Source organism: Macaca thibetana, chromosome 11 (genome assembly GCF_024542745.1).
Source record: "Macaca thibetana thibetana isolate TM-01 chromosome 11, ASM2454274v1, whole genome shotgun sequence".
Taxonomy (NCBI): domain Eukaryota; kingdom Metazoa; phylum Chordata; class Mammalia; order Primates; family Cercopithecidae; genus Macaca; species Macaca thibetana.
Window position 1 is genome coordinate 87,676,586 of NC_065588.1, and position 26,278 is coordinate 87,702,863.

At 37.7% G+C, this 26,278-nt stretch overlaps 1 protein-coding gene and 1 long non-coding RNA gene across 2 annotated transcripts in view; both read right to left on the bottom strand.

Annotated features, from left to right (window-relative positions):
* Nucleotides 1-26,278, bottom strand: part of LOC126930117 (uncharacterized) — a 108,991-nt gene that overhangs the window by 78,730 nt on the left and 3,983 nt on the right. Inside the window, exons 2-4 of the long non-coding RNA XR_007717457.1 lie at nt 25,453-25,515; nt 23,773-24,124; nt 11,192-11,343 (exon numbers count right to left, since the gene is read on the bottom strand). This is a non-coding gene — a long non-coding RNA (uncharacterized LOC126930117). The remainder of the gene's footprint in view (nt 1-11,191; nt 11,344-23,772; nt 24,125-25,452; nt 25,516-26,278) is intronic.
* The window catches only part of LOC126930116 (cytochrome c oxidase subunit 7C, mitochondrial-like), a 496,597-nt gene that overhangs the window by 11,524 nt on the left and 458,795 nt on the right, over nt 1-26,278 (bottom strand). The window lies entirely within an intron of this gene.

The window sequence follows — 26,278 nt, forward strand, 5'->3', positions numbered from 1 at the left end:
TTTCATTTGAGACACTTATAATAACAGCTTAGTAATAGTACATTTTGGGGGTAATCTCAGATTAAAAACACCAGCATTCCCTGACCCAGGCAGCAAAGAAGTTATGGCTGCTGTTGAAAACAGGACAAATTTGCTACATAGCCTCTCCTGTTACTTTAAAAATTCACATTGGTCAGCCACGATTAATATGGGGGGTTCACAAACCACACAAATTCTTCTTGGCCTCTGCTATTTGTCAAAACATTCATGTAATATTAATAGCATTAAGCGGCTCCTAAACATTCATATTAGTGATACCAATAATACTTGGCCTTAGGGTCAGCTCGTCACTTCCCATTCTCATTGCAAAGGGCAAATATTTATATTAGCTTCACTTAGAAGATGCATCTTAGGATACTGAAGCATGTAGCTTAACCCACAAAATTAAAAATAAAGGCATTTCAATGTGACCTTTAAAGAAACACAATTCAGTTATAATACAGCTTTTTAAATATAAGAAATAAAGCATAACTAGAATTGGGTTGTCTTGTCATCCTGAGAGTTACAAGGATATAACCGTCTGGAAAATAGTTATTTTGGATCCTGCCTGTCCAAGTATTTTCTCTGTCGATTATCGCAGATTGTTCAGGTCTTCAGGGAATTCATGGATCAAAAAACATAAGACAGTCTTTCCATATTGTAGAATATTTCTATCACTAACTATAACTCAGTGCCAATTTCTGCAGTATCCATCCATATTACAAAAGTTCCAGTAAGCACTGGAGTTGGAAACATTGTTAGATTCTTGTGAGATTTCTGAGGTTTAGTTGCTGAAAGTCACAAAAAGTTGAACTTTTGTCAAAGATAATTGATATTTAACAGAATTGGAATGAAATTTCATCATGGTTTGGTGGCACTAGTATAAACAGAAAAAAAAGTTGTTTATTTTTTTTAACAGTGACTTAAAGATTGATCATTTTTTTTCATGTTGCTATCAATAAATTTATCTGAAAGTAGAGGCTATAATACTGCTACAGTTATCTAGTATGCTTTTGTTGTGATTGTTTTCCCTTGTCCATCGTTTCTCTAAACATTTTATTTTTCTTATATTTTTACTAGGGTTATTTTACGTGCATACATCGTGTCTTCATTCCACATGTGCCATTTTCATCCCATTTCTGAGTATTTTCCAGTGCACCACCCTCCTGTGTCTCATTTAGCTCTTATCAAATCTTCGTATTATCACATAATGAAGTTACAGATGGTTTCAGGGCTAAATTATATTCAAAACCTGAGCTATGTTTTATAATTAACTGTTTAAAATATTTTAAATGAATCCCTTATGTAGTGGTCAATCATTTAATTAGCTATAACCTAGAAGAGTGGAAGGCACAGTAATAAACCTGGGAAAAAAGCAAGTCATCCTGACTTGCTTTTGGAGAGCCATTTGACTGCCAGATCCCGTGGGTTCCTTAAGAATACTATTTCCCAGAAGGAGAAACATTATTCTTTAGAGGCAGAAGTTGAAAGATATTGCTGGTAAATGCTATAAAATTTTAACTTGCAGTGGTCCAGAAGAGAACCTGAATATGCATCTAAGGTGCTTCTCATTTGTACTGTCTTAAAGAACACAAGTATACATTCGAGGCACAAGAAAAATGTCAGATTTCTACAAATAAAGTATTTGCACCTGTAAGTCATGGTCAATGCAGGCAAAAGAGCTACAAGGAGACCAATATAGGAATATAAAATGTAAATGTTTTAAAATAAAAAGTAATGTCACTCTAAATTTTTTTCATTACCATAATATATTCCTATGTACATACACTCAGAAACATATGTAACAAGATCTAATAAAGTAAATTAAAGAATCTAACATAACTTGAAACTGCTACATAAAAAACTATATCACAATTAAGAAAAAAGTAACACTTTTTAACCAGAGGCAAAGGGTTAACATATTTGAGATATAGTTTTTAAGAAATAAATATCAATTAGATTGCTTCCAAAGAACAATGTCTAGAAAATATGGCATATGAATATTTTATCCTCCATCTCAATTTTTTAGAGTGTGGATGACAGTTTATAGAGAATTGAAGTTGACAAGTCAAGGAATAGTTGAAAGTGCAGGCAGCCCTTAGCCAAATAAAGTTTCTAAGATGGGAAATATCCTCCACTGTTCTGTTTCTGGAATTATTGCCGTTGCAGTGTAGGGCATATAAGAACATGCAAATTTCTTGACAACCTTCTATATGCATGTCATCTAAAAATTGCATGTAGTGCTCACACCAGCCACTCAGCTCACTCAGCTATTTTCACAGTGCCTGTTTTACTAGTGAGAAAACAATAGCTTAAATAGATTAAATTATTTTCCCAGCATCTCCCGGTGGGTACGTGACAAACTCAGGATACATCCTCAGTTCTATGTGATTGCGAAGTCAGCAGTCTTTCTGTTAAATTCCATTGTGTTGCATTTCATAAAGACTGAGGGGGTTCTGTACTATGGAAAACCGATCTTGAAGACGAGGTGCCTATGAAATGAGAAAGACTAAATCGATAACATCCATGGAGAAATAGGATAGGTAGGTGCCTGCCATGCAGGATGTGAATATGTACGTATGTGACTATGTACATGGTACCTAAGTGAGTACATACGTGGTACCTAAGGCACTGTGGTATACTTAAAGTAGGGCAGAGTGGAAAACTGGTGCAAGAAGCCTCTCGGAAGGGGGCATGACTGAAGAGTTAGAGGAATCTAAGGGAAAACAACAAGTCTGATAACCCAATTCATCCCAGAGTCAGGCTTGGATTTGCACCTTCTTGACTCTATCATGTCTAATGTTTCCTTGGTGGTTGCTTGCATGTCTTGTCTTCTGCATTGATTACACTAGTAACCTCTATGAGACCGAAGTCAAAGTGGGGGTCTTTCTTTTTTTCCGAAGAGCCCCAGGGCTCACAGTGATCAGATGAAGCTGGCAGATGACTGAAACTTCGAGAAAACCCAGTAACAAATGGAAAGAAATGCTTTGTGAATGGAGGCATTAGTGGCAGAGCAAAAATTTCCATCCATGGAAAGTTGTTGGACCATTGAGTGTTAATGTGCATGGCCTCTCCATGCCCATCCCTCCATGGAAAAAGGCATAAAAGGCAGAAATCTTATGATTCTGGGGTCCTCTGTCGTGGCAGATTCCCATGCTACGGAAGCTGTTGAATCTGACTTTAAAGCTCAGGACATCATCCTGTGAGGATAAATGGAGGGACTTGAGAGCCAGGCTTACTTGCTAGTATCCTTGACTATGTGTTTATTCTATGCATTGTTTGTTTGCTGATTCCATAGTAAACAAAATGTATTCCAAATCATCATTCTCTCAATGGTCCAATCTAGACCGGCTTTAATGGCCTGGCCTAGTTCAAGCAGGATATGGTAATTGCTGATGTTTCTTGTAAAGCACTTTATAATTACCAAGGTTCTGTCATATATCTAATTTTATTTTTTGTAATCTTCTCATGAGAAAGAGGGCATTTTTCTTCCCCAAGCTTGAAGGTATAGAAACTGAGTTCCAGATTTGTTAACTCCTTTCACATCTCACCACTGAGGAATTTGGGGCCAGAATTTATGTATCCTCCCTCCTACTGCCTTCTGCATATTATTTTATAAATAGCATAGGGTTAATGACTGATGGGAAGGTCACATGGATCATCACTGTTTTCAAATGAAAATTTCTCCCAATTTTGGGAACTTTTGGCTTCCTGTTAAGTTTCAGCACATTTCAACCCAAACGTACATAGGAATAAGATTTTACCTGTGGAGAAAAATCAAAGAAACTTGAATAAATGTTCTTTTCAACTCCAAAATTGCAAGTAACCAGAAAAGAGTCTTGGAAGACATTCTAAATAGGGGGTTGAAAGACAAAATTAGTTGAATTAGGAGACTGTAAATAAAATATCCAAAATACAAACTATATGTCATGTAATAGTCTGGAGGTAAACAAAGAAAAGCTGCTTTGGTGTTTAGAAATGAGAAAATCAAAATTATATAACAACCAGCAGCAAAATATTCAATACTTTAACTCATAAAACAAATTTTTAGTCTCTGCTGACTTGGGAAGGAGGTAGGTCAAGGAACAAGGACAGGAGCCTGGCACATAGCATAATCAATGCGAACTGAACGGATGAATAAACAAAATGAGTTATTGCCATAAACACAGCTGAGGAGAATGGGAGATGAGGCCCCCCAATCACAGATCTTATCCTGTACCTTCCCACAATTTTTTCTTTAACAGTTTTTACAATGTTTGATTTTGTTTTTAATTTCTTCTTCTCTGCAGCTCATGAATCCTAAGTTTCACCTTTCCCTGGATAGGATGAAGAAAGGTCCTGTTGGAGTATAAGATTTGGATGTGTGATGGTTGTGGTAGAACAGGGTAAAGAGAAGGCACTTGTAGAGACACGCACAGTACTAAACCTAAACCTGCAGTACTTACAGTTGTCACTACTTCTCTGTGTGCTCAGTGCTTTACTTCTATTAACTCATTTAATTCTCATGATTCTAGAAGGTTGATGTTCCTACTTCCAATTTATTTATCAAAAAATAGAGACAAAAGTAGCACATAGAAAAGGTGGCGGAGCTGAAATTGTAACCTATGTCTGTCTGAAATCAATGCTGTCTGCTGTCTTCACTAAACCACTCTTAGACCACAGGAATAATCCAACTTTTTCAGTTTGCTCATTAGTAATGAGTAGTGATATGACTAATAACTGAATATCGCAAAATATTTATGGACCTAGGTATAATAAATCCTGTTTTGGTCCTCTCTACATTATACCAAAACTAGCCTTTGGTTTATTAAAGATAAATTTTGAAAGCATATCGTATACACAGATAGCATTCCCAGTAAAACCCAAATGCATTGCCCCCACAGAGCCTATGCCTCCAGTATCACATAATCAGTAGTAACTGCTGTTTCTCCCACAAAAGTCCTGGTGGCATCCAATATTGGAAAACCTGGTTAGAGGTCCTTTGCCTAGATACCTGGCTACTCTAAAGGCCTGAACCATCAGTTTCAGAAGGCTGCAATCCATGTGCATATCTCAAATTTTCCTTTTGATTAGATGGCATAAAATACAGATATGAATTTATGATTCTTGAATTAATTAAAATCACAAACTAAACTGTATCAAATGTAATGTTTCTTTTTCTTCCCTGCTTCTAAGACTAGAGTATTAGAATTAAAGGCATCCAGAACTGTGTATAAAATATTCTGTCCGTCGCCTGAATCCATTCAGAATGTAAAATTATTCAATAGCTCTTTAAAAGATTCCTTCAAACTTTACATAATTCTATCCTTTTCTGGTTTTCATATATTTCCTAGCATAAATTTGATTGCAAGAGGATGAATATTTTGACTTATTTAGAGAAAGAAAATAGTTTTCTGATTAGTTATTTAAATAATTTTGACAAAGATGCTCTCCAAAAATCTTAACACAAACAAAAAGTGATTTTGAAATACTGCTTTGGATTCTTCCAACTTAAAATGAAAAGGAGAAATAGAAACTGGCATGTGCTTAGAAACACTAATTGTAGACTTGGGTTGCTGAATATTCCCTGAAAAGTAATAGAACATTTTTTCCTTTGAAATAACGAAATAATGGCATTAGCAGCCCATAGCCACAGTGAAAAACTGGAATAACAAGAGAATGGGAAAAATATTCCAAGGTGAATGCCAAAATGCCAAGGTAAAATGCAAAGAATGATAATAGCTCTTCATTTTTCTAAGATGAGTTTTCCAGTTCTGCTGGGAATAAGTATGGGAGTTAGTTACAACTGGTAGCACATCACATATTGCCACTTCTAAAGTTTGCTAAGAACAATTACAAAATCCTAAATGGTAGCTTTTCTTGAATATTTGCTCTCAAATCTCATTCTTTACCAACTCAAACTGAAGGTACTGCTGCTGGTTGTGAAAATGAGAGGGTTCTCTTGTCATAGTTAACTCCTTTGAAATCCCAGACTCTTGGAATTCAAATCAAATAGATGACACACATGGGAAATCAAACATAGAACTGTCCTTATAAGTAGGAAGAGTTAGAAGACCTTTGCCAGCTTTGTGGAGACTATAGAATTGTGTTGTCATGTATGCCTTCTCTTATGCTGGGAAATTTAACCTTTATAGTCATAGTCATTTGTGTCATAAAAACATCCCCATTAAATATAAATATCCCCGGACCCATCATAAGCCTAACAGATTTCATCTCCTGTCATATTGGGAACTGGAAAACTCTATTAGGAAGAAGCACTGTATAAAAGATGGGTTGAGAAAGATTGTAAGAGCAAGTGGAGGCTTACTGTGTGAAACATCACTGTGATTAAACCGCCATGTGTATTGGCTGATGGCAGGGGCAAGAGGGAGAGGGCTTGATGGAGGGTTCAGGGAACAAAGTCACATACAGCGCTCTTCTTCCAGCTCTGTTTTACATCATTATTAGTTGATAAATAATAGGAACATCAAGAATGAGAGGTAAGTTGTTAAGTCTCATTTTATCTATTAATATTATTAAAGAAAAAATATTTACAACACTTGTTGAATAGTAGGGCAGACTTTACTCAAGACCGTTGCATTAACTATAGGGAACACTGAGATGGGTTTTGCAATAGAGGAGAAAGTTGATTTCGAATCCATATACAATAAGGAAAACTGGGAATTTATAGCCTATAAGTCAGGTTGCAGTAGGAAGGTCAGTGAATGGAAACATACCAAGAGGAAGCATCAGGGGTAAGAGTCGATTCTGGCTAAACCAACGCAACTGAATTCCTGCTGATGGCAGGCCAAGGTGATCGGACATTACATGAGGAATGGTGGGGAATGAGGAACCTGCTCAGATATACAGTGTGATCAGATACTGAGGGTAGAAGGTTTTGGTTAAACTGACTTATCAAGATTGTTTCTAATATTGGACACTGCAGAAATACAGAAGCCCAAAAGTCAGGACCTAATTGAGAAGAGAGTTCAGAGGCGCCTGATTATGGCATGGGCAAGGAGGAAATCTTTGTCCACATTCCTGCACCCAATGTATCTTTGTATTTACTATGTTAATGAAAGTAGAAAATATTCATCTAATAGGCCATAATATAATATTTCCATACCATATGGGAATACATTTTACTTTAATAGAAGTGGAACTGTACAGTCCCTAGAAGGACATCCATTATAGATTTTTCTGTAGTGGGGTTAAATGGAGCTTACTTTTGTATTATAATTTAATGAACAGTCAACCAGAAGACTTAAGTTCTAGTTAAACCATGTGAATGTGGGCAAGTCACTTCTTTTTTACTTCAATTGTTTCCCTAGAGTTGGCTATGTGCTTTCTAGGCAAAAGTCTGCCTCAATGTTTCACAGGCAACACTTTTATCAAATGGTTTGTCACAGAACAACAAAAGTCACCGGATCTCCAGGATACAATATCTATTTGTTTGCTATTCGCTTCCTGACTGCAATTCAATGGCCTCATATTTATTATAAAATAATAAATTATAAAAATACATTTATTATAAAAATAAAAATTATAAATTAAATAAATTTATTATAAAATAATAAATATCCAGGCATTAATTTCTGTGTTAGCTAGTTGCTCTATCAAAATTAATTGTAAAATGCAGTAGATTTTACAAGACAGTAGTATATTAGTCACTCTCACTACCAGAGATGAGCTGTCAAGGGTTGGAAGTAGCAACTATCAACAATTGTTTTCGGCCCTTGCATCTGAAGAGAGAGGGTGATGTGGAAGCTGGCACAATAACTTACACGCACATTCCACTGAAGGGGAGAATTTCAGTCACAAGGCTGCACTTAAAATTAAGAGCTTTTATTACTAGCAGGAATAAAGAAAGAAATACTGAGAGATAACTGGCAGGCTCTTCTACAGTGGACTTCGAGTCCAACAAGCAGAGCTACGTATTTATAATCTTTGAGAATTTTTGTTTCCCAGACACTATTCTCTGCACTCTGCCCAACCTCTGTCCCTCAGTTTAAGATTCTTTATTTTGAAGTAACTGTTTTTAAAACTAGCCTTGGAGATATAGGTACAAATCTTTTAACAAATCTCTCCCACCAGTTGTATATAATAAATGCTACCCTTTGGTGGGTGCAGGCTGTTTAATTGGATTTATTTCTTCCGTATTTTTAGTTTGTAATACAAGATTTGGCTTTGTTTTCAGTCCTTGAATATGTAATGTTATGAGGCACTAGTTTATTTTAGACTACAAGTCATGGGCAAAAGGACCTCTCTTTGTTACTTTTCATTTTTGCATCCAGGAATGCGTCTTTCACTTTAGGTTGATATCTTTTTTCTAGTTAGGGTTGCCAGAAAAAAATAAAATATGCCTAGTTAAATTTGAAATTCAGAAAACTCTTTTTTGTAATATAAGGTATGTTGCATGTAATATTTTGGACATATTCACACTTTAAAAAGTAGCTATTATTTATAAAAGTAGTCCATATTTAAAGTTAAGTAGGTGTGTTATGTTTTTATTTGTTAGCAATTCCACTTTTAGAACAAAACTGAAAGCTGCAAGAAATAGCTATTTTTCCCAGTAAAATAATATGTGATCTATAACCCAACTCACAATAAGCATCATAGTGACCAAAGGTTTTGCAAGAGCAAAGCAAGGTACCAGCCTTGAAACTTGAATATTCTAGTCCTCACCTCCCTCCTTCAGATCATCCCATTTTGCCGATTTCATATTTTAGAATATGTTATGTATAGAATCTCACTTTGGTTACAAAATTCTTACCAGAGAGGATATTCTGCCTGCAAGTGCCAAAAATTTACCTGAAAATAAAAGTCTTTTAATTAAAAAGGGGAATGGATACCCGATTTGCCAAATGCCCTGTGACAAGGAAGCTCAAGGATTAATGCAGTGGTTGAAGAATAGAATTAGGAACCAGGCTCTGTTCTTTCATACTGCTCTGCCACTAATGATGCTTTTTTCCTCATTGTCACGAGATGGTTGCTACATTTCAGGGGTCACATGCAGACAAGTTCCTATTCAGTGGACTAAAAATGATTATTTCTGAGCTGCTTTTTTAAAAGAAAGGAAATCTTTTAAAAATGACCTCAACTGACTTCCTCTCACATGTCATTGTCCATCACTGGGCTATATTTATATCTCTAAATCAACTATTATCCAGGGCAAGAGAGTATGCAATTGGATTATTTATCAACATTTACCTCTGAGAAATATTCAAGAAAGATGGATACCCAATACACATTGGGATCCTGCCAGTAAGGAAGTAGAATTGGAAAGCAGTAACAAAAAAAGGAATTTATAAAGGACTATCAACCATAATTTTAAAATGTAAGCTTCTAATAGAATAATTTTTTGCCCAAATATAAGACGCATCATTTTTACTTACAAAGTGTCCACAAAAACTGGCCATTAAATAAGCTACACAGAAAATCTCAACAAATTCCAGAAGCAAATAACATATAAGAAGTTAACAAGTGAAAGCCTATCACATACGTATGTATATAGTTTTAAAAATATATTTATCAGTAACTCTAATCGTGAAGACGGAAATCAAAATAGGAAATTAGAAACACTTATAAAGACTATAAAAAGCAAATAATATTTAAATGCTCATAGAGTAAAGCTACAGTAATCAAGACAGGATGGTATTGGTGAAAGAATAGACAAATATATCAATGGATAAGAAGTGAGAGCCCAGAAATAGACTCATATAAACATAGATAATTGCTCTTTGTCCAATAATATAGCTTAGATATTTGTCTCTGCCCAAATCTCATGTTGAAATGTAATTCCCAGTGCTGGAGGTGGGGCCTGGTGAGAAGTCAATGGATAATGGTGGGAGATTTCTCCTGAATGATTTAACACCATCCTGTTGGTGCTGTCCTCAAAATAATGAGTGAGTTCTTGTGAAATCTGGCTGTTTAAAAGTGAGTGACACCTCCCTCTCTCTCACTTGCCCCTGCTTTTGCCATGTTACGTGCCTGCTCCCCCTCCACCTTCTGCAATGATTGTAAGCTTCCTGAGGCCCTCCTTAGAAGCCAAGCAGTTGCCAGCAGCATGCTTCCTGTAAGGCCTGCAGAATCATGAGCCAATTAAACCTCTTTTTTTAATAAATTACCCACTCGCAGATATTCCTTTGTAGTAATGCAAAAGCAGCCCAGTACAATAAAGGAGCAAAGGCAATAACGTGGAGCAAGGATTGGTCTTTCAGCAAATGGTGATGGAACAAACATCGTGTACTGCAAAAGGTAATGTCAAAAGAATGAGAAAATAAGCCACAGACTAGGGCAAATATTTGCAAAAGACACTTCTGAGAAAGGACTGTTACCCAAAATACATGAAGAACTCTTAAAAATCAACAATAAGAAACTAACAACTAATTTAAAAATGGCTAAAGACCTTAACAGATACCTCATCAAAGAAGACATACAAATACCAAATACGGATATGAAAAGATGCCAACATGTTATTTGTCTTAGTGTCTTTAATCTGTTATAACAAAATACCATAAACTTGGTAGCTTATAAGCAATATAAATTTATCACAGTTCTGTTTTTTTTGTTCAGATAAAATATTATAGTTTTATTTATTTAAAACTAAATTCTCGCTTTGGGTATGCAAAATACAAACTCCATAAAATGTTCATTTTACTTTGTACTTTACAAATATAAAAAATAGGCTGGGCGAGGTGGCTCATGCCTATAATCCCAGCACTTTGGGAGGCTGGGGTAGGTGAATAGCTTGAGGTCAGGAGTTCGAGACCAACCTGGTCAACATGGTGAAACCCTGTCTCTAGTAAAATACAAAAATTAGCTGGACATGGTGGTGGGTGCCTGTAATCACAGCTATTTAGCTGAGGCAGGATAATCACTTCAACCTGGGAGTCAGAGGTTTCAGTGAGCCAGGATTGTGCCACCACACTCCAGCCTCGGCGACAGAGCAAGACTCCATCTCAAAAACAAAAAACAAAAAAGCAAAAACAAAACAAAAAGAAATATACAAAATAGAAATTTATTTAAATTTATATTATATATTTATTAAAGCAAGGAAGTATACACACACACAAAATCTGTTCTGCTTAAGCCATACTTGGGAATAAACCACTGTAAAAATTATTGCACATATAAAACCACAGTGCATAGAGATTGTATAAAGGTGTTAAAGAAGTATGCCAGATGTATTTACCTGACTTAGATCACAATGTAGATCAGAAGACAAAGATTGGGGTGCCAAGTTCTGATGGTCAGGTCCTGATGAGGGCCCTTTTTCAGGTTGAAGCCTGGGAACTTCTCAGTGTGTTCTCAGATGGTGGACGGAGCAAGAGAACTCCATTGAGCCTATAAAGACACAAATTCCATTGATGTGCATGACCCTTGTCATCTCCCACAAAAGCAGGGATTTGGGGTCTGTTTTATTTAGTGATTTTTTACTTGAGCATTATGTGGAATATAGTAGATGCTTTCTAACTCTGTTGTATGTCAAAAATGAATCATTATCATTTTATGGATGACAACATTAAGGCAGAGAGAAGTTAAGCACATTTCCCAAGATTGCTGATGAAATAAGTGGCAGGAGTGGGGTTAGAAGCTAGTCAGTCTGTCTCCAGAGTTAAGGATTTCAACTTCTATGCCACATTGTCCCCACAAGGCTAGAGTTACTGTACTGATAATATAGCCAGATTTAAGTAGTGAGAACCAAACTGTGGGAAAAAAAATCAATAAATATGATACTTCAAGCAAGTATATAAATAACAGCAAAAACAAAAGAGAACTGAAATGAGAATGTGACACCCTAGAACAGCTGACATGAGGCAAAAATATCTTGGGACCCACACTACAAGTTAAGAAAAAAATTAGTATTTATTTCAGAGACTTGGTATATTATAGAATTATTTTATGTTTCAGTTAATCACACAGCAAATATATTCTAATTAAGGCCAGAATTAACTATGCTCCTTGGTAGAAGGGATATAAACTTTTAAAAATAACTGGTTTTTTCTGTCTGTTTTTACTTATTTTAAGTTTAGGGGTACATGTACAGGTTTGTTACATAGGTAAATTTGTGTCATGAGGATTTGTTGTATAGATTATTTCATTACCCAGGTATTAAGCCTATTACCCATTTGCTATTTTTCATGATCCTCTGTCTCCTCCCACACTCCACTCTCTGAAAGGCCCCATTGTATGCTATTTCTAGCTATGTGCCCATGTGTTCTCATAACTTAGTTACCACTTATAAGTGAGAACATGTAATATTTGGTTTTCTGTTCTTGTGTTAGTTTGCTGAAGATAATGGCCTCCAGCTCCATTAATGTCCCTGCAAAAGACATGATCTCATTCTTTTTTATGGCTGCATAGTATTCCATGGTATATATGTGCCACGTTTTCTTTATCCAGTCTATCCCCATTGATGGGCATTTAGATTGATTCCATGTCTTGACTATGCTTTAACAGAGATACAAACCAAGTCTTGATGAGGGATTCTTGTTATATCATTCTGAGAACATGTCTCTTTGCTGTCTTTCTAGCTTCTGCATGGGTTGGAGGAGTCTTGCCTGTGAAATATTTCGAAGAGTACAAGCTCAGTAGCAGCACTGGTTGCAAATGAGGTAATAAAATGTTCTGGATTAAGGATCACCAAGTCGGCTGGCTGAAGACCATACTGACATGAGAGAATTGGTAGGCAATGACTATTGTAAAACAAATCAGAAATCTACTTTTTTTTCTTTTTCTGAACCAGTGGAAGTGAATTTCAAGGACCAAGGCAAGGAAGAAGCATTGTGCTCTGAAAGTGTCCTGGACTACACTTCTAGTTATTGTCAGGAATAGTATGTGTTATGTTTGTTGGCATATGCCTTTCCTCTATCCTCAGTATTCTTGCTTTTCCATTGTCGTAAAACCAGGACTCAGTAACTGTGGTAGCAATCTTAGCAAATTGCCTTAACCTCTTTGAGCTTACCTTTCATTATCTGTAAAATAGGGCTACTAGCCCTTAATATGTAATGTTTTCTTAAATATTTAATGAGTTGAAATTTAGAGTGCTATGCATAGTCTGTGGCAATTAGCAATCAATAAATAACAAATAATAGTAGCCACTATTAATGCTATTTATCTGAGACCTAACACATGAACTTGTCACAAAATATGTGTTCATTAAACATATGTTACATATATGAGTCTGATTGTGAACTCTTTTTTTTTTTTTTTTTGAGACGGAGTCTCGCTGTGTCACCCAGGCTGGAGTGCAGTGGCCGGATCTCAGCTCACTGCAAGCTCTGCCTCCCGGGTTTTTACGCCATTCTCCTGCCTCAGCCTCCCGAGTAGCCGGGACTACAGGCGCCCGCCACCTCGCCCGGCTAGTTTTTTGTATTTTTTTAGTAGAGACGGGGTTTCACCGTGTTAGCCAGGATGGTCTCGAACTCCTGACCTCGTGATCCGCCCGTCTCGGCCTCCCAAAGTGCTGAGATTACAGGCTTGAGCCACCGCGCCCGGCCGATTGTGAACTCTTACAGAAGACTGACTACCTCTTCCCTAGACCCCATCATATTGAGGTACTCCTAGTTGGTGCTTAGTCCTAGTTGGTGCTTAGTGCATTTGTTCACACTAAATATTTACAGGGATTCAACAGAGAACAAATCTGGTATTGAAAGAATGGAAATTTAGAGTCTGATGAAGATGCATAGTCTCTAATTTTTCTACCTGGTAAAGTTGTCCTGGTGTGGATATTATACTTTGTTTTCCGTCAGGTAAATGAACTTTCTTGGTCTGTTGACTAACACTGGCCTCAAGTTGATGTCCCTCTTGCTTGCTCTTAGAGATGGTTGGCATCCTGAAACATTTTCTCTATGAAGAAAATCCAGAAGTCATATTTGAAAAGGGAGGTGGTGAGTTCTCAAATATGATAGAATGTCTATGTTTTAAAATTTGCTGAATATGGGAAATTGCTTTGGGCATGGCTTTCATTAGATGCTGGGGTTACAGACCTGGGTGCTGAGTTAAGCTGCATCGCCATCTCGTGGTCACTTGATGTGGTGTCCAGAGACAGAGAGTTTAATGAGTATGTGAGTGAGCAGATTTCATATGCTAGAGTTGACCCTTCAACTTGGGGGTCACCTTGTAGACCTCTCTTATTTATACACAAGAAAAATGAATAGAAGAAAAGAAATGACCCAATCTTTTTGTTACAGGGCTTACTCACAGAATTGCCATCCCATTTAGTTGCTATTTCTCTCAATGGTATGTGACATAGGATGTGGGTCTTTAGCTGAATACTTGAGTTTTCATGCAGTTGCATGACTTCCTATGAACATGAACGCTCTTACTTTGAAAATGGGTCTGATATTGTTGTAAGTACCAGTTGAATGATGGTGTATGCAAAAGGACTTTATAAATAATAAATTATTGAAAGAAATCTAAGTATTATAAGTTTTATTTTAAAATTTTTTGGTGTGGAAACAGATGGCATCTCATTCAAAGTTACATCTGCAGTTGAAAGCCACTCGCTTATTTATTCACAAGTTAACTTCCACGAATATGTATTGGGCAGTTGCTATGTCATCACCACAGGAAGAAAGGACACAAAGAGCAAGAAAATACAGACTTAACTCTTAAAGAAATTACAGCCTAATAGTGAAGAAGACATTAATACAATGTGCAATATGCTGTGATAACAGATATTAGAGTAGATCCTAGAGACTGGTACCAACTTCAGTGCTTGCACATAAAAAGAGAGTGTTCAATTCTATGAGTGGGGGTGGAGCAGTGTTGCAAAGACAGAATAAGTTTTATATAGGCAAAAACAAACTTGAGTTAAGTCCCAGGTAAATACTAGTAGTATGCCAGGGAAATAGGTGAGGGCAGTTGGGAAAAGGAAATTCTGTATATGAAATGCTAAAACCCTGAAAAACAAAGCTATTAAAAATAACAATATTATCTTATAGTTATGAAAATATTTCAGTTCTGGCCATATGTCTTCAGGAACTCATGGATCTCATTCCAAACAAATGACAAAATAATTTGGTTTGGGGTCAGTATTTCATAACTTATAACAAAATTTGATATTTTTTGAAATTACGAAAACTAAGGTAATTTTAAATTGTGAACTATGCTATACCCTGAAGAGTCAATAGAAAATGATGAGAATCTAATTCTTTATAAAAGCTCATCTAGACTAATGGTTTTATCTAGATAATGGTTTTATCAATTTCTATATTACATACTCGTCTTTTAGTCCCATGTGTTAACAGTTGTTGGAGTCTTTTTTCTATTTCCCTTTCATCATACCAGGTATTTGAAAGAAAACCTCAATGGCCTAAAAGTCATACTTTCTCTTGTCAAATTCCTTCTCGTTTTCTTCACCATCCGCTGGCATTCAGAGAATTACTTTGTAGACAAATTGATTGACGGCCATCTATCCACACATCAGGCATTCTAAATGACTCCCTTCTGGGCTATCTCAGTAGAAGAAATATTCATTAGCCCTTCAAAACATAGTAGTGAGGACAATTCTGTCAAAAAAGACATTTCTATGCACAGTGAAAGTCAAAAATTACATTGTTCCAGGGTATGTTTTCCACTGCCTCTGAACATCAAGGAGAGCAGAAAAACTTAAGTTGTTAGATAGGTAACAAGGTAACAAAATAATTTGAAAAGAAAGCAAGCATAGAGGATTTCCAAAATGCATAAAAGGTTGACTGTGTTTTAAGAACTTGTTTTTTGCCTCTCATTTTTCACTTCCCACCACAAATACCATACTTTTCAAAAAGGTACTGTGTCCTGACTTTATGCCTGCTTAGGTTACTGCTGCCTTGAAGTGCTTTCCCCTCCTCTAACTCTCATCCTTACCTTTTCAGTGACAACCATCATTCAAGATGAAGCCCAGAAGTTGCAGCCCCTGGGAAAGATCTAACTTCCTGGGCTGGAATATATGCATGTACTGTATGCTCCCTTGGCACCTTGTGCTGTTTTACTGTGGCGGATTGATTGATTGCAGGCATTATTCCTGTTTTTCCTGCCTCTCTGTTTCATGTGTTTTGCAGTGAAACTTTGAACCTCATCCCATCAACGGGCTATTTATTCATTCCTTTGAATCCGAGTGAGCCTTGTGATTTGCTCTGGCCAATAGATTGCAGAAGAATATTTGTTTGCCAGTTTCAAGCTAGGACTCAAAAAGATTGCATCGCTTATAATTGAGGACTTATAAGACCCTAATAATTGCTAGGGGAGGGATAGCATTAGCAGAAATACCTAATGTAGATGACAGGTTGATGAGTGCAGCAAACCACCGTGGCACATGCATAATTATGTAAGAAACCTGCACCTTCTGCATATGTACTCCAGAAATTAAAGTGTAACAAAAAAATTAAAAATAATAATTGGATGCTAATTAATTGCCCAGTTTCTCCATGCAGTAGTCTTCAGGCATCTGCCATTATGGTGACTCATAAGAAAGATAACACAATATAGATGTATTAAGGCTTTTCTACACTGAAGGATTTCACTAACAGAGACCAGGAAACTGCACCCTGAGGGCAAGTGGCCTTGCACAGTGTCTTTGAGACCACTATCAAGGCTTATCTTGAGAAGTGGGTCCTATCAAATATGTATGTCAGCTGAGGGCAAAAGTGAAGGCAAACAAACTGATAACACACATACATACCCAGTGAGTTCTTTCAATCTCAAAAGGATGCTCAATTATCTCTTTGACTACTGTCAGTTTTCATTAATTACCAGAAAAGATTATTGAGAAATATAAATTACTTTGTAGGGTTAGTTGGTTTAGTGGTGTAATTATTCTTGGCAGAACTCTGAAAGGACACAAGTAACGACACCTTCAGGTGCCAGTTGTCTCGACATTGAAAACTTGAAATTATCCCTTGGTGATTGCCAATCCTGCCAAACATCTGTGAAAAAACATGCTAGGCATATAGTGTCCCAACAACGAAAAATCACTGCATCAGAAAAAGTGTCTGTGATCACCAATGTGCTTGAACCTATTAATTACAGGGAACTAAACATTTCCTCTGGGTTTTGTGACTCCTATTGGAGGTTTCATTGACTTCTCAGTCATCAGAGTAAACCTGAGACATTTGGTTCAAAGAAGGAAAATTGGAGTGCAATTACATGCAGTTGGAGTGCATTCCTGCCTCTCCACCACCTCCGCTGAAGCCCCGTCATATCCCTCAGTTCTACCATGTCCTTCAGATGCCGACTTTTAGTCTGCAGGAAGAACATGAGCATGCCAGAAACTGCCACCATGTGGAATTGTTCTGAAAGTCACACATACTGTCCTCTTCACAGGTTAGCATTTCTGGCCTAAGAATTTACCATTGCAGAAAAGTAATATGGATACTTTTTGAATTATGACATAATAGTTCATATACATGCATACACCAATACTTAATTAGATAACCAAATGGCAATGAAAGGCAGCCATAGCTGGCCCAGCCTATGGGCCTTCCTGAAAATACTGTATTCAAAATAGTGAATTTTTTCTCAGGGAGGAGGTGAGAAAAATCAGGGATTCCAAAGGTTTGGTACATATTTCTGAGAATGAAAAGTGGGTCTCGCCGGGCGCGGTGGCTCAAGCCTGTAATCCCAGCACTTTGGGAGGCCGAGACGGGCGGATCACGAGGTCAGGAGATCGAGACCATCCTGGCTAACACGGTGAAGCCCCATCTCTACTAAAAAACACGCACAAAAAAAACTAGCCAGGCGAGGTGGCGGGCGCCTGTAGTTCCAGCTACTCGGGAGTCTGAGGCAGGAGAATGGCGTGAACCCGGGAGGCGGAGCTTGCAGTGAGCTGAGATCGCGTCACTGCACTCCAGCCTGGGTGACAGAGCGAGACTCCGTCTCAAAAAAAAAAAAAAAAAAGAAAGTGGCTCTCTGTAGTTCTATAAGCCAAAATTTGAGGTGCCTCCAACTTGTACCCACAGAGGTAGTCCCTCACCAGGTATGACTTTCACTGAATTAGATCACTTCCCATCCTTTCAGAATATAAGTCATGAGTTGTGTAAGTTGAAACAAAGACTGGAAATGAAAATTGTCTATCAAGGAAGAAATTTAATTCTTCCTTATACAAAATAAACCCAGAGATAAAGCCCAGGGCTCCTAAATTAACCCCATGGAGTCTTCCTCTATCTTTCTCTTTTATCAACGTTTGCATGTCGCTTCTATCCTCATGGTCACCTTCTAGTTCAAAATGGGGAACTCAGGCCCTGGCATCACATCTGTATTCCAACATAGGAAGAAGAAGGAATAGAAAGGGAAATCAGACTTTTCTAGCTGCACACCAATTTTTTTTCCAAGATGCTTCACTGAAAATTGTCACCAAAAACTTAATATTACTGGCCAAAGTTAGTCATATGTACCTAGCTGAAAGCGATGCTAGGAAAGACAGTCTGTTAGCTGTGAACATTGTTGACTCAAATCACTTTAAGTTCTATTACTAAAAAAGAAGTAGAGAATGAGGGGTTTGGGCACAAATTGGCAGAAGCTATCAATTGATTCCAAATGCTAGACCCAGGTCTCCACATCCAATAGGTATTATTGTCAGAGTCTACCTAATCTGGAATCTGTTTGTTGCAACAAACCCTTGGGGTTAGTTGTGCATGAATCTCTAATCTTTGAAACCAGAGAGATGGGGATTGTTAAGGATGGAATAAATCAACTATTATAAACAAATTCTGGCTACACATGTGAATACTTCCTCCTTGGCATTGTGTACTCCTAATGGGCCCTCCTTGGCTGGGGGTGGGAATTCCTTAGGCTCAGCACAGCTCCTGGGTGGACTGTCACCAACCCCCTGTTCTTCTTTGTTCTCCATGGGTCGAGTTATTTGCCTAGTCAGTCCCAACGTGAGAACCTGTATATTTCAGTTGCAGGTGCTGAATTCATGCACCACTTTCATTCACTCTCTGTGAGCGCTGTGGAACAAGGTGCCAAGGAGGAAGTGTTCACATCTTTAAGCAGAATTTGTTTATAACAGTTGATTTATTCCATCATGTTCTTACACTGACACCAGAAATACTGCCTCTGGATTTCCACTTCTTTTTACCATTCAGGGAGACTGCTATGTTCCTGATTTCTACTTCAAGGGGGATGTAAGAGTAGAAATGTGTGGGTAACTTTTTCAGTGTCCAGTTTGCTTTAAGATTGTGTTAGAGAAATTGAACTGGTTATATATTAATTCGCTTTCCCCCACCACTGTGGGAAGATTTTCCTTTGCAGTATCTAGATGTAGATGAAGAGATCTGGAGCCATGACATTGGTGAAACTATTCACATTGCACAATGGTCAAGGCTCCCCATTATCTACCTACTTCTCCAGTCATATTTAACTCCACACTACTGCTTTTCCCTCTTTCCTACCTCAGGCCATTTGCATGTGCTTCCCAGCCATCTGCAACACTCCTCTCACCTACTTGCTTGCCTCTGGCACTCCCTCCTCTAAACACACAAATGTTTAGTTTATATTCATCCTTCAGACCTCAGCCAAAGCAGCGCATCTTAGAAGAAACGCTTTTTGAATCTTAAAGAGTAAAGAATACTCAAATCCTTATAATATGCAAACTTGAACTGTCATTTCAACAAAAGTATATCTTAGCTTGAAATTAGGCATACATTAATATTAGTATGATTAATGTCCCTCTACCCTGTTTGGCTCTAATTATACTGACAGCAAGGAGTGGGTCTTTTATGCCAACTATTATATTATCAGCACTCAACATATGCATGGTAAATAGTAGGTGTTGAATAAATACTTAGTGACTGAATGCATGAATCTGTATTTGTTCCTGGCATATCATAAGTCTTTGTCTCTGTCTCTTTCACATACACACACACATACACACACACTTTTCTCTCTGTCTCTCTCTCTCACACACACACATCTTAAATAAATATATCAACTAAACAAGTTAACATATGTTAAGTGAATTTATGAAAAAATTGTTTAAGATGCTGTGTGGTAGAAGGGAATGAACATGAACTTTACAGTCAGGCATTTAGGACCTAACAGCCGTTCTTCAATTAACTGGCTGTCTGAGTTTGGCAAGTTATCTTACCTCTCTGAGCCTCAGTTTCCTAATCTGAGAAGAGGATAAGAGCTTTGAGCTTAGTTGTCAAAGTCAAACGAGATAACATCAAAAAACTGCCTACCTGAGTGGTGAGTATTCCATAAGTGCTTAATAAACGGAAGCTACTGCCATGATTGAATTTGTATTATCATTATGTTAAAGGAGGGAGTAGAGCTCAGTTTAGTTGAATTACACACACAAAAAAACAGTGCTGGCTACAGAAATTGATTGAGTAACTAGTTATAGAATAAATGAATAAATTCATTTTGAGAATGACTTGAAATCTGTACTGTGAACAAAGTGTTATTCGAGTATTTTAGAACAACTCAGAATCCCGCCGCTAGGTGTCAATAAACACACACTATAAAAACAAAACCTGACTTCCTAGATTCTGAATCTGTTGTTAAATTTTCTTGTTAAAATATTAGAGGGCCTCAATTATTTATAAGTAAAATCATGTGTATCGTCAATCAAAAGTTTCCAACTATCTAGGAATGTCTATCAAGTAAATCAGATTTTCACACTCTTTCTTGTTTTCTTTTCTTTATTTTCCTTTTTTTAATACTAGGAAACGCACTCACTTCAACCTCCACCAACCAAAATGACTGCTTAAAGGCCATTCAGCCCCTTTATCACTGTGGCTTAAATTTGACTTTCTTCCCAATTCATCCATGATTCAGATTTCTTCTGTTTCAGGAGCTTTGCCCATGCCTTCTGCCACCTTCTGCCAGGAATTATACCTGTCCCATCCCATCAAGTCTCCTGAATGGCCAGGTAAAGATTTATTTTTCCTTTGGGTCTCAAAAATGTTTTATTCTAGTCACCCTTCACTAGATATGGATTCCCTGTTACAAACGATATTAGTTTCCTGAGCTTACTATAACAAAATACCACAGACTGAATGGTTTAAACAACTAAATTTATTTTCTCATGGTTCTAAATGATGGGAGTCCTAATGTTATCTGAAAGGGTCCCAATCCAGACCCCAAAAGAGGGTTCTTTGATCTCACTCAAGAAATAATTCAGGGAGAGTCTGTAAAGTGAAAGCAACTTTATTAAGAAAGTAAAGGAATAAAAGAATGACTACTCAATAGGCAGAGCAGCCCCGAGGGTTGCTGTTGCCCATTTTTATGGTTATTTCTTGATTATATGCTAAACAAGGGGTGGATTATTTATGCCTCCTCTTTTTAGACCATATAGGGTAACTTCCTGATGTTGACATGGCATTTGTAAACTGTCATAGTGCTGGGACATAGCATTGAATGCTGTCATAGCATTGAGGACGACCAGAGGTCGGTCTTGTCACCATCTTGGTTTCCGCGGGTTTTAGCCAGCTTCTTTACTGCAAACTGTTTTATCAGCAAGGTCTTTATGACCTGAATCTTGTGCCGACCTCCTATCTCATCCTGTGACTTAGAATGTCTAACTGTCTGGGGATGCAGCCCAGTAGGTCTCAGCCTTATTTTGCCCAGCTCCTATTCAAGATGGAGTTGCTCTGATCCAAACGCCTCTGACACTACATCAAGGTGTCAGCAGGGTTGGTTTCTTGAGGTCAAGAAACGAGCCCTCTTACCCGGACTTCTATGACTGTCTTCTCCTCGTATCTTCACATTGTCTTTTCTCTGTACCTGACTGTGTCCTAAACTCTTTCAAAAAGAACACCAATCATAGTGGACCAGGGACCACCCTAACCACCTCATTTTAATTCGTTATCTCTTTAAATACCCTGTCTCCAAATGTAATCATATCCTGAGATGCTGGAGATTAGTACATCAGAACTTCAGAGGAACACATTTTAGCAAATAAAATACATTCTCACACAGCTCAAAAGTTCTCAATACTATTTACTATATCTGCAATTATTGATATGTACAAGTCATTAACTTAATGTGTATTTTGTGCCTAAAATCTGTAAGTTTCCATAACGGCAGGAACCATGTCTGTTTGGTTAAAGAGGTAACTTCAATATGCTGCAACTGTGCTCAATGCCTAGTACATAGTAGGTTGTCTTTTTTTATTATTGCATTAATATCATCTTGTTTATTTTTATTTCCTACATAACTCCAATGTCTGGCACAAAGTGCCTCAGTAAATATTAAATTAAAGAAATATATTTAATAGCCAGCAGCTAAAAAGAATGCTCTGGATGCTTTACTTTTCATTTTCTTTAACCAATTCCTTACTCTTGTTAGCATGACAGCCCACTGGAGTGGCTACATATTTGGCATTAGCAAAGAGAAGAAGGTTTCCCACAGTCAGATGGGTGCATAACAGTAAATTAGCCTCAGCCCAGGTTTAACAGTTGTACTTTGGGTGGCTTGATAATAATAAACCTGTGTCGGTTTATAGAAGCGGACATCCTGTAGAACCATATTCAGTACTTTGCTTAGTCCTAGGCACTGGGGGCTCTGTCCTGGCCTGAGCTGCTCCTCTGCCAGCTGCAGCCCTCTCTTACTATGAGAAGTCTGTGTGGCAAGGTTACAGGACCATCTGTAACCCACAATCCCTATTTTTCTAGACATCTGGCCAGGAACTCAAGACTCTGATGTTCCCTGCCAAAGTGGATCTCTGCTTGCTGCTGGGGTTTGCAGAGTCTTCTTACCCAGATTCATTCTGCTGAGGCAACCTCAGGCCCAAGGGACAGCAGGAGATTCCTCATGGTGTGGGACAGAGCCAGATGTGGAGAAAACATAGGGGCAGGACATGCAGGGTTAGGAGCACCCATCTGATCTCTTGGCTCTGTCCCCCCAAATATTGGGGTAGATGTCTTTGTATATTTTATACTCTGATGTTTCACCTAACACGTTATATTAGAACCCATAGGAAGTTTCCTAAGTCACCATCCCAGAAATTCTCAGGCCTTTGTAGAGTCATTGTTACTGAACAGGTGCGGTGCCTGGAGCCAGACAAGCCTAAGCTTCAATACCAATTCTACCTCCACCATTTGTGTGACTTTGGACATGTCACTTAAACTTTCTGAGCTTTAGTTTCCCCAACTGAAACAAAGGAAGTTAAATCAAATCATATTTTTATGACAAAACTTTGAGTGTGATGTTTCCTGTTGCCCTGGAATTAATTGCCAGGACCCAAGGCTGAGGATGAAAGAGGGATTATGAATCCCACATTTAAATGAGACATCAGTGAAATATTCACCAACAATTAAGGCCAGATACTTCCCACAGGACATACGAAGAAACAGCCAAACCCTCTCTGCTACCCCCATCATCACTCAACCTCCTCCCTCAGTCTGTTTCAGTAGAGTCTTGGGAAGAGTAATTTAAAAAGCATGAGGAATGCAAGAAATAATATATAGTAATTGAAAAATGCATACACAGCAGAAAAGCAATAGGCGAAACACTGGCAAAAAAAAAAAAAAATATGGAAAATAATAGACCTGGTATTCTTAATGAGCCATAAAGTAAATGGCAGCAATATGAAATGATTAAATTTAAAACATAATTCTTTTCAGGCTCTTGCACCTATGAAGCAAGCCTTCCTTTTTAATCATGCTGGGCACATGCACTAAGAGAAACATGGACCTGTTTTTAACCCTGGATGTTGAGAACTCAGAGAAAAGGTGAAGAGATTATCAGCTAACTGGGGAACGCTATATAAAAAGGACTAAAGAAACAATATTCAGGAAGGAGGAAAACAAGAGGAACAGAAACAAATTTTTTCTCTTCTTCAAGTACTTGAAAGTGTGATTTTCTTCAGAGCTCTGTTGTATAGTTTTTTTGTTTCTGTTTTTGTTTTTGTTTTTGAGACAGGGTGTGTTGCTCTGTCATCCAGGCTGGAGTGCAGTGGTGCAATCACAGCTTATTGCAGCCTCGACCTGCTGGGCTCAAGGGATTCTTCCACCACAGCCTCCTGAGTAGTTAGGACTACAGATGCACACCACCATGTCCAGCTGATTTTTGTGTATTTGTATACAGACGATGTTTCAACATGTTGCCCAGGCTGCTCTTGAACTCTTGGGCTCAAGGAATCCTCTTGCCTTGGCCTTGTGAAGTGCTGGGATTCCAGGCCTGGGCCACAGCACCCAGCCTGTATAGTTTTTGAAAAAGACAACATCGGAGGAATTGAATTTCTTTAGCAGTAGTAGGATTGAGGACAATGATATATAATTATAAACCAGAAATATAAAAGAACCTTTGCCATTATATTCTTGTGGCACTTTCTATGGGACAATTGTCTTTAAGCTAAAGTACAGAGCAAACTGTCTTACTACCAAGATGAATTGGCTGGTAAAATGCTCTCATTGTAAGTTGTTTATCCAAATTAGGTAGGCAGTTTACTGATCAGAAGATTGAAATAGAGCAATTCAACACCCGATACTAGTGGAAATATTTCAGCTTTTTGTTCAAATCTGGCTCTTACCTAGTAGCTGCACAATTTTAGGTGTCACTCAAAATTGCTGGGCCTCGTTGCTTCCCAGAGAAAGAGAAATCACATGGTCTGCCTAGTAGACAGTGCTGGGACAGTAAAAAATGACTCCAAATGCAAAGGACCAAAACTGTATCTTGCAGAGTAGAAATGTTCCCTCTTTGCCAGTTATTCCTGCCGCAGTAGTTTTGACATTCTACCCTACACATAACATGAGAAGTAGTACTGTGCCAATTATAGAACTTATAATATTAATAAATCTTGACATATTAATTACTTTTATATTAAAAAACAAATTTCTAATTCTTATACCTTTAAAAGTTGCTGTAATTGTACTTATATATTGAAAAAAATGAGGCCTATAAAAGTCCAGTTACTAATTTTTTATTGATTTATATGTATTTATGTATTTATTTATTTAGTACTACAGATAGAACCAGCCATCAAATCTAGCTTTCTCCTATTTGGAAAAAAGTGAGTTCTCCTTTTAATTTGATTAATAAATAATCAAAGAGAAGAAAAATGACTTTGTCACAGATACTCTCTTAAATTGATCAAGTGGTTACTTTTGATTAACTCCGAGGTTAATTACTGAGGGTTTTACTTCTCTGGGTGGATGGTGGTGGTGCTGCCATACGCAGATCCACTGCACCTGCTGTGGCGCCACCCCCTCGGTTGCTGAGATGACAGCTGTTCACAGCTCACACCTACCCCCATCTCTGGAAAATTTCCTTCTTCAAGCCTGAGGAGTTATGTCCATCTCACCCCAGCCTTCTACAACCCACAGCTAATGACAGGCTGACAGGGAGAAAACGGTGGAGCATTTGCCTCAAGGAAGGACCTGCCATGAGGTGCAATTTATGCTCCAGAGCTCTGCTCCCCATGGATTGAGGCTGAACCTCCTCTTCAGCTGAGACCACATTCCTGCTTAGCTCCTTCCCTGCCCTGTCCTATTCTCTTCTCTTTCTTCTCTTCAGGGCTCTCCTTACCTAAAACAGCTCCACCTGAATTCCTGTCACAGGTTCTGTTCCTAGGAAATCCAACCTAAGATGCTGGAGAAATGAGATGATTCGTGATCAATTTTATTTCTGAAAAACATCCTAAGAATGAAAGTTAGGATTCAGTTATAATGCAAAAAGGGAAAGCACTTATAACTCAGAATTCTAAAACAATTTTAAATTCCATTTCTGTCATTTGAAATCAGACAAATTATAAGAATTTAAAGGGGATCTTAAAATGTTGAAAGCATTCTTATTGCATTTATCACAGATCAATGATAAAAGAGAAATTTGCCACATAAAATAAGTTTCTCAATGTTATTAATAACACCATTAGGGAAAAATATTTTCCCCACCCCATACCCACCCATGCTTTTGAGCCTCTTGTTTTTTCTGTCTCCAAAGTTTAGAGAGAACGATGGTGACCTCCAGTGGCCAATAAGGCAATTTTTGGTCAAAACTCCCAAATTAAGTCAGAGATACTGCACCGTAATGTTCATAGATTTGTTTTTTTGTATAGTTTGCACAATGTGTTAACCTTTATTGATATACTGTTAAGGATTTTAGAATTCAAATATCCTCTTTTTAATCACAAGCCTAAAACGGAGTATCACTTAGATCACCATCCAAAACTTTTAAAATAAACTGAGATTATTCCAAAGGAGTATGGGGTTTTACACCCACAAATAATGAGAAAATTAAATGAGAGAAATTAAGGTCTTAACGTACTAAACTACATTACTTCTAATTTCTGTGGCGTTTTGTTATTGGGTGAAAATACATTTTTAAGCACCATCTTACAACTAAACGTGAATAA